The sequence below is a fragment of the Lissotriton vulgaris genome, chromosome 2_1 (genome assembly GCF_964263255.1).
Source record: "Lissotriton vulgaris chromosome 2_1, aLisVul1.2, whole genome shotgun sequence".
In the NCBI taxonomy this organism is placed as follows: domain Eukaryota; kingdom Metazoa; phylum Chordata; class Amphibia; order Caudata; family Salamandridae; genus Lissotriton; species Lissotriton vulgaris.
The window spans coordinates 1186970110-1186983066 of NC_141687.1; the positions used below are offsets into that span (position 1 = coordinate 1186970110).

A 12957-nucleotide genomic window follows, 5' to 3' on the forward strand; every position below is an offset into this window, starting at 1 on the left:
GCAGAGTCACAACTCACATGTGCTGGTAATAAATATGTTACAGTGGGCAAACAATGGAAGGGGTGAGGCCCCACCAGACATTATAACTCCAACATCTCTATGTTAAAAAGCATTTCTAGGCAATATCTAGCCTCTGAAAAAAATATGCAAGATCCACCGATAAATCTGGCAAAAGTCCCTAACATTTTGTGCATACTTGTGCACTTACCAGAATGTAGAGCCACCTTGTAGCTGTCGAAGGTAATTGCTGCTCCCAAAATGTTTTATCAGAAGGCAAGTTGAGAGGAATCCTAGAGGCAGATGTCCATGGAAAGAGACGCTCACTGCAGCAGGAATGTTGGATGCTTCAAATTCGCAGAGTTTCCTGTCCAACGTCCACTCACGTCCCGAACGCTCCCAAACGCTCAAAAGCCTCACACCGGGCAAGCCCTCACGGGGTAGATCTCTGGCTCCCAGGTAAAGCCAAATCCTGAGCATGCTAGTGCTAGGATCACAGAGAGAGAGAGAGAGAGAGAGAGAGGGTTCAAGACCTGCTGTCTTGATAAAGGTCTGAAACGGCTAGTGCCTAAGAGTGTCTGACTTTCAGTTATGACTGATTGTGAGAGGGGAAGATGAAGTTTTTCTGCACCCAGCATGCCTTGCAATATACTTATGCAAATGAGGTGAGAGCTGGACCAATCCCACGCTACTCTGCTTAATGCTCCCTATCTGCATAAAAAGAACACTTTCACAACAGAGCAGAGTGGCGCAGCGGAAGCGTGCTGGGCCCATAACCCAGAGGTCGATGGATCGAAACCATCCTCTGCTAATTTTGCTTGATTTTCCTTCCAAGGACCAAGCTGTCTTTTCCACGCTGACAGCAAGGAAAAGCACAAGCTTGTGCCAGCTATGTGAGAAAAGACTTCTCAAATATCTGTGTCTGCTGAAATACAAGAGAGGGATCATCAAAGGATCCACCCTGTACTTTGAAAGTAAAGACACACAATAATAAGCATAAATGACTGGTGGGACCTTCAAACACTTTTATGGGCAGGCTTTGAATTTCATTCTTCCCTTTTTGTTCTGCTCTTATCTATCTCCTGGGCAATTAATTGAATGCTCTGTATTTCTCTTCCCTGTTTTGCTTCTCATGCTGCCTCTATATATTATTATCCATTATTTGTAATGCAGCTTTCCATTCTTCTCTTCTGCACAGCTTTGTCCTTGGTTTCAATCCCAGTTCCTTACCCTCTGCAAAAAACTTTCTATTGCTTTTCATGTTGGTATCTAAACCAAATGCACCATTCAAGCTGGTGCAAGATAGTCATTGAACTCAGGGTCCTAATGTTTAGAACCGAGAGCACACAGATCAGAGGGCGTTGGTGGTATAGTGGTGAGCATAGCTGCCTTCCAAGCAGTTGACCCGGGTTCGATTCCTGGCCAACGCAGTACAAATACTAATATATTCTGCAAGCAGGATATATTTTAATGCAACATGTCACAAAATGGAAATATAATGAACAGATTAATCAGCCGTTATATAAAAAATAAACAAATATGTAGGCAAGCATCTCAATCGCCCCTTCTGCTATATTCATTGTCCTAATATATGATAAGTTTCATAAAGCAGAGTCACCACTCACATGTGCTGATAAAAAATATTTACAGTGGGCAGACAATGAAAGGGCTGAGGCCCGACCACACATTATAACTCCAGCATCTCTATGTTAAAAAGCATTTCCTAGGCAATATCTAGCCTCTGAAAACAATATGCAAGATCCATCGATAAATCTGGCAAAAGTCGCCAACATTTTGTGCATACTTGTGCCCTCACCTGAATGTAGCGCCACCTTGTAGACGTCGGAGGTAACTGCAGCTCAAAAAATGTTTCATCAGAGGGCAAGTTTAGAGGAATCCAAAAGGCAGATGTCCATGGAAAGATCCTCCGACTGCAGCAGGAAGGTTGGAGGCTTCAAATTTACACAGTTTCCAGTCCAACGTCCTCTCATGTACCGAACGCTCCCAAACGCTCAAAAGCCTTACACCGGGCAAGCCCTCACCGGGTAGATCTCTGGCTCCCAGGTAAAGCCAAATCCTGAGCATGCTAGCACTAGGATCACAGAGAGAGAGACAGAGAGCGTCGGAGAGCTGCTGTCTTGATAAAGGCCTGAAACGGCTAGTGCCTAAGAGGGTCTGGACTTTCAGTTATGACTGATTGTGAGAGGGGAAGATGAAGATTTTCTGCACCCAGCATGCCTTGCGATATAATTAGGCAAATGAGGTGAGAGCCCGACCAATCCCACTTCACTCCTATGAATGCCTCCTCATCTGCATAAAGAGAACACTTTCACAAACGAGCAGAGTGGCGCAGCGGAAGCGTGCTGGGCCCATAACCCAGAGGTCGATGGATCGAAACCATCCTCTGCTAATTTTGCTTGATTTTCCTTCCAAGGACCAAGCGGTCATTTCCACACTGCCAGAAAGGAAAAGCGCAAGCTTGTGCCAGCTATGTGAAAAAAGACTTCTCAACTATCTATGTCTGTGTAATACAAGAGTGTTCGTGAAAGGATCAACCCTGTACTTTGAAAGCAAAGACACACAACTATAACCATAAATGACTGGTGGGAGCTTCACACAACTTTCTGGGCATGCTTTGAATTTCATTCTTCCCTTTTTTTCTGCTCTTATCTATCTCCTGGGCATTTCATGGAATGTTCTCTCTTTCTCTTCCCTGCTTTGCTTCCCATGCTGCCTATATATGCTGATTTCTACTATTTGTACTGTTGCTTTTCATTTCTTCTCTTCTGCACAACTTTGTCCTTGGTTTCAATCCCCAGTTCCTTACCCTCTGCAAAAAACGTTCTACTACTTCTCATGTTGGTATCTAAACCAAATGCACCATTGAAGCTGTTGCAAGATAGTCATTGATTTCGGCAACGTAATATTTAGAACCGAGAGCACACACATCAGAGGGCGTTGGTGGTATAGTGGTGAGCATAGCTGCTTCCCAAGCAGTTGACCCGGGTTCGATTCCCGGCCAACGCAGTGAAAATGCTTATATATTCTGCAAGCAGGATATATTTTAATGCAACATGTCACAAAATGGAAATTTCATGTACAGATTAATCAGCCATATATAAAAAAATAAACAAATACATAGGCAAACATCTCAATCGCACCTTCTGATACATTCATTGTCCTAATATATGATAAGTTTTATAAAGCAGAGTCACAACTCACATGTGCTGGTAATAAATATGTTACAGTGGGCAAACAATGGAAGGGGTGAGGCCCCACCAGACATTATAACTCCAACATCTCTATGTTAAAAAGCATTTCTAGGCAATATCTAGCCTCTGAAAAAAATATGCAAGATCCACCGATAAATCTGGCAAAAGTCCCTAACATTTTGTGCATACTTGTGCACTTACCAGAATGTAGAGCCACCTTGTAGCTGTCGAAGGTAATTGCTGCTCCCAAAATGTTTTATCAGAAGGCAAGTTGAGAGGAATCCTAGAGGCAGATGTCCATGGAAAGAGCCGCTCACTGCAGCAGGAATGTTGGATGCTTCAAATTCGCAGAGTTTCCTGTCCAACGTCCACTCACGTCCCGAACGCTCCCAAACGCTCAAAAGCCTCACACCGGGCAAGCCCTCACAGGGTAGATCTCTGGCTCCCAGGTAAAGCCAAATCCTGAGCATGCTAGTGCTAGGATCACAGAGAGAGAGAGAGAGAGAGAGAGAGGGTTCAAGACCTGCTGTCTTGATAAAGGTCTGAAACGGCTAGTGCCTAAGAGTGTCTGACTTTCAGTTATGACTGATTGTGAGAGGGGAAGATGAAGTTTTTCTGCACCCAGCATGCCTTGCAATATACTTATGCAAATGAGGTGAGAGCCGGACCAATCCCACGCTACTCTGCTTAATGCTCCCTATCTGCATAAAAAGAACACTTTCACAACAGAGCAGAGTGGCGCAGCGGAAGCGTGCTGGGCCCATAACCCAGAGGTCGATGGATCGAAACCATCCTCTGCTAATTTTGCTTGATTTTCCTTCCAAGGACCAAGCTGTCTTTTCCACGCTGACAGCAAGGAAAAGCACAAGCTTGTGCCAGCTATGTGAGAAAAGACTTCTCAAATATCTGTGTCTGCTGAAATACAAGAGAGGGATCATCAAAGGATCCACCCTGTACTTTGAAAGTAAAGACACACAATAATAAGCATAAATGACTGGTGGGACCTTCAAACACTTTTATGGGCAGGCTTTGAATTTCATTCTTCCCTTTTTGTTCTGCTCTTATCTATCTCCTGGGCAATTAATTGAATGTTCTGTATTTCTCTTCCCTGTTTTGCTTCCCATGCTGCCTCTATATATTATTATCTATTATTTGTAATGCAGCTTTCCATTCTTCTCTTCTGCACAGCTTTGTCCTTGGTTTCAATCCCAGTTCCTTACCCTCTGCAAAAAACTTTCTATTGCTTTTCATGTTGGTATCTAAACCAAATGCACCATTCAAGCTGGTGCAAGATAGTCATTGAACTCAGGGTCCTAATGTTTAGAACCGAGAGCACACAGATCAGAGGGCGTTGGTGGTATAGTGGTGAGCATAGCTGCCTTCCAAGCAGTTGACCCGGGTTCGATTCCCGGCCAACGCAGTACAAATACTAATATATTCTGCAAGCAGGATATATTTTAATGCAACATGTCACAAAATGGAAATATAATGAACAGATTAATCAGCCGTTATATAAAAAATAAACAAATATGTAGGCAAGCATCTCAATCGCCCCTTCTGCTATATTCATTGTCCTAATATATGATAAGTTTCATAAAGCAGAGTCACCACTCACATGTGCTGATAAAAAATATTTACAGTGGGCAGACAATGAAAGGGCTGAGGCCCGACCACACATTATAACTCCAGCATCTCTATGTTAAAAAGCATTTCCTAGGCAATATCTAGCCTCTGAAAACAATATGCAAGATCCATCGATAAATCTGGCAAAAGTCGCCAACATTTTGTGCATACTTGTGCCCTCACCTGAATGTAGCGCCACCTTGTAGACGTCGGAGGTAACTGCAGCTCAAAAAATGTTTCATCAGAGGGCAAGTTTAGAGGAATCCAAAAGGCAGATGTCCATGGAAAGATCCTCCGACTGCAGCAGGAAGGTTGGATGCTTCAAATTTACACAGTTTCCAGTTCAACGTCCTCTCATGTACCGAACGCTCCCAAACGCTCAAAAGCCTTACACCGGGCAAGCCCTCACCGGGTAGATCTCTGGCTCCCAGGTAAAGCCAAATCCTGAGCATGCTAGCACTAGGATCACAGAGAGAGAGACAGAGAGCGTCGGAGAGCTGCTGTCTTGATAAAGGCCTTAAAAAACGGCTAGTGCCTAAGAGGGTCTGGACTTTCAGTTATGACTGATTGTGAGAGGGGAAGATGAAGATTTTCTGCACCCAGCATGCCTTGCGATATAATTAGGCAAATGAGGTGAGAGCCCGACCAATCCCACTTCACTCCTATGAATGCCTCCTCATCTGCATAAAGAGAACACTTTCACAAACGAGCAGAGTGGCGCAGCGGAAGCGTGCTGGGCCCATAACCCAGAGGTCGATGGATCGAAACCATTCTCTGCTAATTTTGCTTGATTTTCCTTCCAAGGACCAAGCTGTCATTTCCACACTGCCAGAAAGGAAAAGCGCAAGCTTGTGCCAGCTATGTGAAAAAAGACTTCTCAACTATCTATGTCTGTGTAATACAAGAGTGTTCGTGAAAGGATCAACCCTGTACTTTGAAAGCAAAGACACACAACTATAACCATAAATGACTGGTGGGAGCTTCACACAACTTTCTGGGCATGCTTTGAATTTCATTCTTCCCTTTTTTTCTGCTCTTATCTATCTCCTGGGCATTTCATGGAATGTTCTCTCTTTCTCTTCCCTGCTTTGCTTCCCATGCTGCCTATATATGCTGATTTCTACTATTTGTACTGTTGCTTTTCATTTCTTCTCTTCTGCACAACTTTGTCCTTGGTTTCAATCCCCAGTTCCTTACCCTCTGCAAAAAACGTTCTACTACTTCTCATGTTGGTATCTAAACCAAATGCACCATTGAAGCTGTTGCAAGATAGTCATTGATTTCGGCAACGTAATATTTAGAACCGAGAGCACACACATCAGAGGGCGTTGGTGGTATAGTGGTGAGCATAGCTGCTTCCCAAGCAGTTGACCCGGGTTCGATTCCCGGCCAACGCAGTGAAAATGCTTATATATTCTGCAAGCAGGATATATTTTAATGCAACATGTCACAAAATGGAAATTTCATGTACAGATTAATCAGCCATATATAAAAAAATAAACAAATACATAGGCAAACATCTCAATCGCACCTTCTGATACATTCATTGTCCTAATATATGATAAGTTTTATAAAGCAGAGTCACAACTCACATGTGCTGGTAATAAATATGTTACAGTGGGCAAACAATGGAAGGGGTGAGGCCCCACCAGACATTATAACTCCAACATCTCTATGTTAAAAAGCATTTCTAGGCAATATCTAGCCTCTGAAAAAAATATGCAAGATCCACCGATAAATCTGGCAAAAGTCCCTAACATTTTGTGCATACTTGTGCACTTACCAGAATGTAGAGCCACCTTGTAGCTGTCGAAGGTAATTGCTGCTCCCAAAATGTTTTATCAGAAGGCAAGTTGAGAGGAATCCTAGAGGCAGATGTCCATGGAAAGAGACGCTCACTGCAGCAGGAATGTTGGATGCTTCAAATTCGCAGAGTTTCCTGTCCAACGTCCACTCACGTCCCGAACGCTCCCAAACGCTCAAAAGCCTCACACCGGGCAAGCCCTCACGGGGTAGATCTCTGGCTCCCAGGTAAAGCCAAATCCTGAGCATGCTAGTGCTAGGATCACAGAGAGAGAGAGAGAGAGAGAGAGAGGGTTCAAGACCTGCTGTCTTGATAAAGGTCTGAAACGGCTAGTGCCTAAGAGTGTCTGACTTTCAGTTATGACTGATTGTGAGAGGGGAAGATGAAGTTTTTCTGCACCCAGCATGCCTTGCAATATACTTATGCAAATGAGGTGAGAGCCGGACCAATCCCACGCTACTCTGCTTAATGCTCCCTATCTGCATAAAAAGAACACTTTCACAACAGAGCAGAGTGGCGCAGCGGAAGCGTGCTGGGCCCATAACCCAGAGGTCGATGGATCGAAACCATCCTCTGCTAATTTTGCTTGATTTTCCTTCCAAGGACCAAGCTGTCTTTTCCACGCTGACAGCAAGGAAAAGCACAAGCTTGTGCCAGCTATGTGAGAAAAGACTTCTCAAATATCTGTGTCTGCTGAAATACAAGAGAGGGATCATCAAAGGATCCACCCTGTACTTTGAAAGTAAAGACACACAATAATAAGCATAAATGACTGGTGGGACCTTCAAACACTTTTATGGGCAGTCTTTGAATTTCATTCTTCCCTTTTTGTTCTGCTCTTATCTATCTCCTGGGCAATTAATTGAATGCTCTGTATTTCTCTTCCCTGTTTTGCTTCTCATGCTGCCTCTATATATTATTATCTATTATTTGTAATGCAGCTTTCCATTCTTCTCTTCTGCACAGCTTTGTCCTTGGTTTCAATCCCAGTTCCTTACCCTCTGCAAAAAACTTTCTATTGCTTTTCATGTTGGTATCTAAACCAAATGCACCATTCAAGCTGGTGCAAGATAGTCATTGAACTCAGGGTCCTAATGTTTAGAACCGAGAGCACACAGATCAGAGGGCGTTGGTGGTATAGTGGTGAGCATAGCTGCCTTCCAAGCAGTTGACCCGGGTTCGATTCCCGGCCAACGCAGTACAAATACTAATATATTCTGCAAGCAGGATATATTTTAATGCAACATGTCACAAAATGGAAATATAATGAACAGATTAATCAGCCGTTATATAAAAAATAAACAAATATGTAGGCAAGCATCTCAATCGCCCCTTCTGCTATATTCATTGTCCTAATATATGATAAGTTTCATAAAGCAGAGTCACCACTCACATGTGCTGATAAAAAATATTTACAGTGGGCAGACAATGAAAGGGCTGAGGCCCGACCACACATTATAACTCCAGCATCTCTATGTTAAAAAGCATTTCCTAGGCAATATCTAGCCTCTGAAAACAATATGCAAGATCCATCGATAAATCTGGCAAAAGTCGCCAACATTTTGTGCATACTTGTGCCCTCACCTGAATGTAGCGCCACCTTGTAGACGTCGGAGGTAACTGCAGCTCAAAAAATGTTTCATCAGAGGGCAAGTTTAGAGGAATCCAAAAGGCAGATGTCCATGGAAAGATCCTCCGACTGCAGCAGGAAGGTTGGATGCTTCAAATTTACACAGTTTCCAGTCCAACGTCCTCTCATGTACCGAACGCTCCCAAACGCTCAAAAGCCTTACACCGGGCAAGCCCTCACCGGGTAGATCTCTGGCTCCCAGGTAAAGCCAAATCCTGAGCATGCTAGCACTAGGATCACAGAGAGAGAGACAGAGAGCGTCGGAGAGCTGCTGTCTTGATAAAGGCCTGAAACGGCTAGTGCCTAAGAGGGTCTGGACTTTCAGTTATGACTGATTGTGAGAGGGGAAGATGAAGATTTTCTGCACCCAGCATGCCTTGCGATATAATTAGGCAAATGAGGTGAGAGCCCGACCAATCCCACTTCACTCCTATGAATGCCTCCTCATCTGCATAAAGAGAACACTTTCACAAACGAGCAGAGTGGCGCAGCGGAAGCGTGCTGGGCCCATAACCCAGAGGTCGATGGATCGAAACCATCCTCTGCTAATTTTGCTTGATTTTCCTTCCAAGGACCAAGCTGTCATTTCCACACTGCCAGAAAGGAAAAGCGCAAGCTTGTGCCAGCTATGTGAAAAAAGACTTCTCAACTATCTATGTCTGTGTAATACAAGAGTGTTCGTGAAAGGATCAACCCTGTACTTTGAAAGCAAAGACACACAACTATAACCATAAATGACTGGTGGGAGCTTCACACAACTTTCTGGGCATGCTTTGAATTTCATTCTTCCCTTTTTTTCTGCTCTTATCTATCTCCTGGGCATTTCATGGAATGTTCTCTCTTTCTCTTCCCTGCTTTGCTTCCCATGCTGCCTATATATGCTGATTTCTACTATTTGTACTGTTGCTTTTCATTTCTTCTCTTCTGCACAACTTTGTCCTTGGTTTCAATCCCCAGTTCCTTACCCTCTGCAAAAAACGTTCTACTACTTCTCATGTTGGTATCTAAACCAAATGCACCATTGAAGCTGTTGCAAGATAGTCATTGATTTCGGCAACGTAATATTTAGAACCGAGAGCACACACATCAGAGGGCGTTGGTGGTATAGTGGTGAGCATAGCTGCTTCCCAAGCAGTTGACCCGGGTTCGATTCCCGGCCAACGCAGTGAAAATGCTTATATATTCTGCAAGCAGGATATATTTTAATGCAACATGTCACAAAATGGAAATTTCATGTACAGATTAATCAGCCATATATAAAAAAATAAACAAATACATAGGCAAACATCTCAATCGCACCTTCTGATACATTCATTGTCCTAATATATGATAAGTTTTATAAAGCAGAGTCACAACTCACATGTGCTGGTAATAAATATGTTACAGTGGGCAAACAATGGAAGGGGTGAGGCCCCACCAGACATTATAACTCCAACATCTCTATGTTAAAAAGCATTTCTAGGCAATATCTAGCCTCTGAAAAAAATATGCAAGATCCACCGATAAATCTGGCAAAAGTCCCTAACATTTTGTGCATACTTGTGCACTTACCAGAATGTAGAGCCACCTTGTAGCTGTCGAAGGTAATTGCTGCTCCCAAAATGTTTTATCAGAAGGCAAGTTGAGAGGAATCCTAGAGGCAGATGTCCATGGAAAGAGCCGCTCACTGCAGCAGGAATGTTGGATGCTTCAAATTCGCAGAGTTTCCTGTCCAACGTCCACTCACGTCCCGAACGCTCCCAAACGCTCAAAAGCCTCACACCGGGCAAGCCCTCACAGGGTAGATCTCTGGCTCCCAGGTAAAGCCAAATCCTGAGCATGCTAGTGCTAGGATCACAGAGAGAGAGAGAGAGAGAGAGAGAGGGTTCAAGACCTGCTGTCTTGATAAAGGTCTGAAACGGCTAGTGCCTAAGAGTGTCTGACTTTCAGTTATGACTGATTGTGAGAGGGGAAGATGAAGTTTTTCTGCACCCAGCATGCCTTGCAATATACTTATGCAAATGAGGTGAGAGCCGGACCAATCCCACGCTACTCTGCTTAATGCTCCCTATCTGCATAAAAAGAACACTTTCACAACAGAGCAGAGTGGCGCAGCGGAAGCGTGCTGGGCCCATAACCCAGAAGTCGATGGATCGAAACCATCCTCTGCTAATTTTGCTTGATTTTCCTTCCACGGACCAAGCTGTCTTTTCCACGCTGACAGCAAGGAAAAGCACAAGCTTGTGCCAGCTATGTGAGAAAAGACTTCTCAAATATCTGTGTCTGCTGAAATACAAGAGAGGGATCATCAAAGGATCCACCCTGTACTTTGAAAGTAAAGACACACAATAATAAGCATAAATGACTGGTGGGACCTTCAAACACTTTTATGGGCAGGCTTTGAATTTCATTCTTCCCTTTTTGTTCTGCTCTTATCTATCTCCTGGGCAATTAATTGAATGTTCTGTATTTCTCTTCCCTGTTTTGCTTCCCATGCTGCCTCTATATATTATTATCTATTATTTGTAATGCAGCTTTCCATTCTTCTCTTCTGCACAGCTTTGTCCTTGGTTTCAATCCCAGTTCCTTACCCTCTGCAAAAAACTTTCTATTGCTTTTCATGTTGGTATCTAAACCAAATGCACCATTCAAGCTGGTGCAAGATAGTCATTGAACTCAGGGTCCTAATGTTTAGAACCGAGAGCACACAGATCAGAGGGCGTTGGTGGTATAGTGGTGAGCATAGCTGCCTTCCAAGCAGTTGACCCGGGTTCGATTCCCGGCCAACGCAGTACAAATACTAATATATTCTGCAAGCAGGATATATTTTAATGCAACATGTCACAAAATGGAAATATAATGAACAGATTAATCAGCCGTTATATAAAAAATAAACAAATATGTAGGCAAGCATCTCAATCGCCCCTTCTGCTATATTCATTGTCCTAATATATGATAAGTTTCATAAAGCAGAGTCACCACTCACATGTGCTGATAAAAAATATTTACAGTGGGCAGACAATGAAAGGGCTGAGGCCCGACCACACATTATAACTCCAGCATCTCTATGTTAAAAAGCATTTCCTAGGCAATATCTAGCCTCTGAAAACAATATGCAAGATCCATCGATAAATCTGGCAAAAGTCGCCAACATTTTGTGCATACTTGTGCCCTCACCTGAATGTAGCGCCACCTTGTAGACGTCGGAGGTAACTGCAGCTCAAAAAATGTTTCATCAGAGGGCAAGTTTAGAGGAATCCAAAAGGCAGATGTCCATGGAAAGATCCTCCGACTGCAGCAGGAAGGTTGGATGCTTCAAATTTACACAGTTTCCAGTCCAACGTCCTCTCATGTACCGAACGCTCCCAAACGCTCAAAAGCCTTACACCGGGCAAGCCCTCACCGGGTAGATCTCTGGCTCCCAGGTAAAGCCAAATCCTGAGCATGCTAGCACTAGGATCACAGAGAGAGAGACAGAGAGCGTCGGAGAGCTGCTGTCTTGATAAAGGCCTTAAAAAACGGCTAGTGCCTAAGAGGGTCTGGACTTTCAGTTATGACTGATTGTGAGAGGGGAAGATGAAGATTTTCTGCACCCAGCATGCCTTGCGATATAATTAGGCAAATGAGGTGAGAGCCCGACCAATCCCACTTCACTCCTATGAATGCCTCCTCATCTGCATAAAGAGAACACTTTCACAAACGAGCAGAGTGGCGCAGCGGAAGCGTGCTGGGCCCATAACCCAGAGGTCGATGGATCGAAACCATTCTCTGCTAATTTTGCTTGATTTTCCTTCCAAGGACCAAGCTGTCATTTCCACACTGCCAGAAAGGAAAAGCGCAAGCTTGTGCCAGCTATGTGAAAAAAGACTTCTCAACTATCTATGTCTGTGTAATACAAGAGTGTTCGTGAAAGGATCAACCCTGTACTTTGAAAGCAAAGACACACAACTATAACCATAAATGACTGGTGGTAGCTTCACACAACTTTCTGGGCATGCTTTGAATTTCATTCTTCCCTTTTTTTCTGCTCTTATCTATCTCCTGGGCATTTCATGGAATGTTCTCTCTTTCTCTTCCCTGCTTTGCTTCCCATGCTGCCTATATATGCTGATTTCTACTATTTGTACTGTTGCTTTTCATTTCTTCTCTTCTGCACAACTTTGTCCTTGGTTTCAATCCCCAGTTCCTTACCCTCTGCAAAAAACGTTCTACTACTTCTCATGTTGGTATCTAAACCAAATGCACCATTGAAGCTGTTGCAAGATAGTCATTGATTTCGGCAACGTAATATTTAGAACCGAGAGCACACACATCAGAGGGCGTTGGTGGTATAGTGGTGAGCATAGCTGCTTCCCAAGCAGTTGACCCGGGTTCGATTCCCGGCCAACGCAGTGAAAATGCTTATATATTCTGCAAGCAGGATATATTTTAATGCAACATGTCACAAAATGGAAATTTCATGTACAGATTAATCAGCCATATATAAAAAAATAAACAAATACATAGGCAAACATCTCAATCGCACCTTCTGATACATTCATTGTCCTAATATATGATAAGTTTTATAAAGCAGAGTCACAACTCACATGTGCTGGTAATAAATATGTTACAGTGGGCAAACAATGGAAGGGGTGAGGCCCCACCAGACATTATAACTCCAACATCTCTATGTTAAAAAGCATTTCTAGGCAATATCTAGCCTCTGAAAAAAA

At 43.5% G+C, this 12957-nt stretch overlaps 12 non-coding genes across 12 annotated transcripts; all 12 read left to right on the plus strand.

Annotated features, from left to right (window-relative positions):
* Positions 1-736: 736 nt before the first annotated feature.
* Positions 737-808, plus strand: TRNAM-CAU (transfer RNA methionine (anticodon CAU)). The gene has a single exon. It is a non-coding gene; the product is annotated as a tRNA-Met (tRNA).
* Positions 809-2335: 1527 nt separating this feature from the next.
* Positions 2336-2407, plus strand: TRNAM-CAU (transfer RNA methionine (anticodon CAU)). The gene has a single exon. It is a non-coding gene; the product is annotated as a tRNA-Met (tRNA).
* Positions 2408-2952: 545 nt separating this feature from the next.
* On the plus strand, positions 2953-3024 carry TRNAG-CCC (transfer RNA glycine (anticodon CCC)). Its single transcript has one exon. It is a non-coding gene; the product is annotated as a tRNA-Gly (tRNA).
* Positions 3025-3938: 914 nt separating this feature from the next.
* Positions 3939-4010, plus strand: TRNAM-CAU (transfer RNA methionine (anticodon CAU)). Its single transcript has one exon. It is a non-coding gene; the product is annotated as a tRNA-Met (tRNA).
* Positions 4011-4557: 547 nt separating this feature from the next.
* On the plus strand, positions 4558-4629 carry TRNAG-UCC (transfer RNA glycine (anticodon UCC)). Its single transcript has one exon. It is a non-coding gene; the product is annotated as a tRNA-Gly (tRNA).
* A 1528-nt stretch (positions 4630-6157) lies between these two features.
* TRNAG-CCC (transfer RNA glycine (anticodon CCC)) lies at positions 6158-6229 on the plus strand. The gene has a single exon. It is a non-coding gene; the product is annotated as a tRNA-Gly (tRNA).
* Positions 6230-7143: 914 nt separating this feature from the next.
* On the plus strand, positions 7144-7215 carry TRNAM-CAU (transfer RNA methionine (anticodon CAU)). The gene has a single exon. It is a non-coding gene; the product is annotated as a tRNA-Met (tRNA).
* Positions 7216-7762: 547 nt separating this feature from the next.
* TRNAG-UCC (transfer RNA glycine (anticodon UCC)) lies at positions 7763-7834 on the plus strand. The gene has a single exon. It is a non-coding gene; the product is annotated as a tRNA-Gly (tRNA).
* Positions 7835-8742: 908 nt separating this feature from the next.
* TRNAM-CAU (transfer RNA methionine (anticodon CAU)) lies at positions 8743-8814 on the plus strand. Its single transcript has one exon. It is a non-coding gene; the product is annotated as a tRNA-Met (tRNA).
* Positions 8815-9359: 545 nt separating this feature from the next.
* Positions 9360-9431, plus strand: TRNAG-CCC (transfer RNA glycine (anticodon CCC)). The gene has a single exon. It is a non-coding gene; the product is annotated as a tRNA-Gly (tRNA).
* A 1533-nt stretch (positions 9432-10964) lies between these two features.
* On the plus strand, positions 10965-11036 carry TRNAG-UCC (transfer RNA glycine (anticodon UCC)). The gene has a single exon. It is a non-coding gene; the product is annotated as a tRNA-Gly (tRNA).
* Positions 11037-12564: 1528 nt separating this feature from the next.
* On the plus strand, positions 12565-12636 carry TRNAG-CCC (transfer RNA glycine (anticodon CCC)). Its single transcript has one exon. It is a non-coding gene; the product is annotated as a tRNA-Gly (tRNA).
* The last annotated feature ends 321 nt before the right edge of the window (positions 12637-12957 follow it).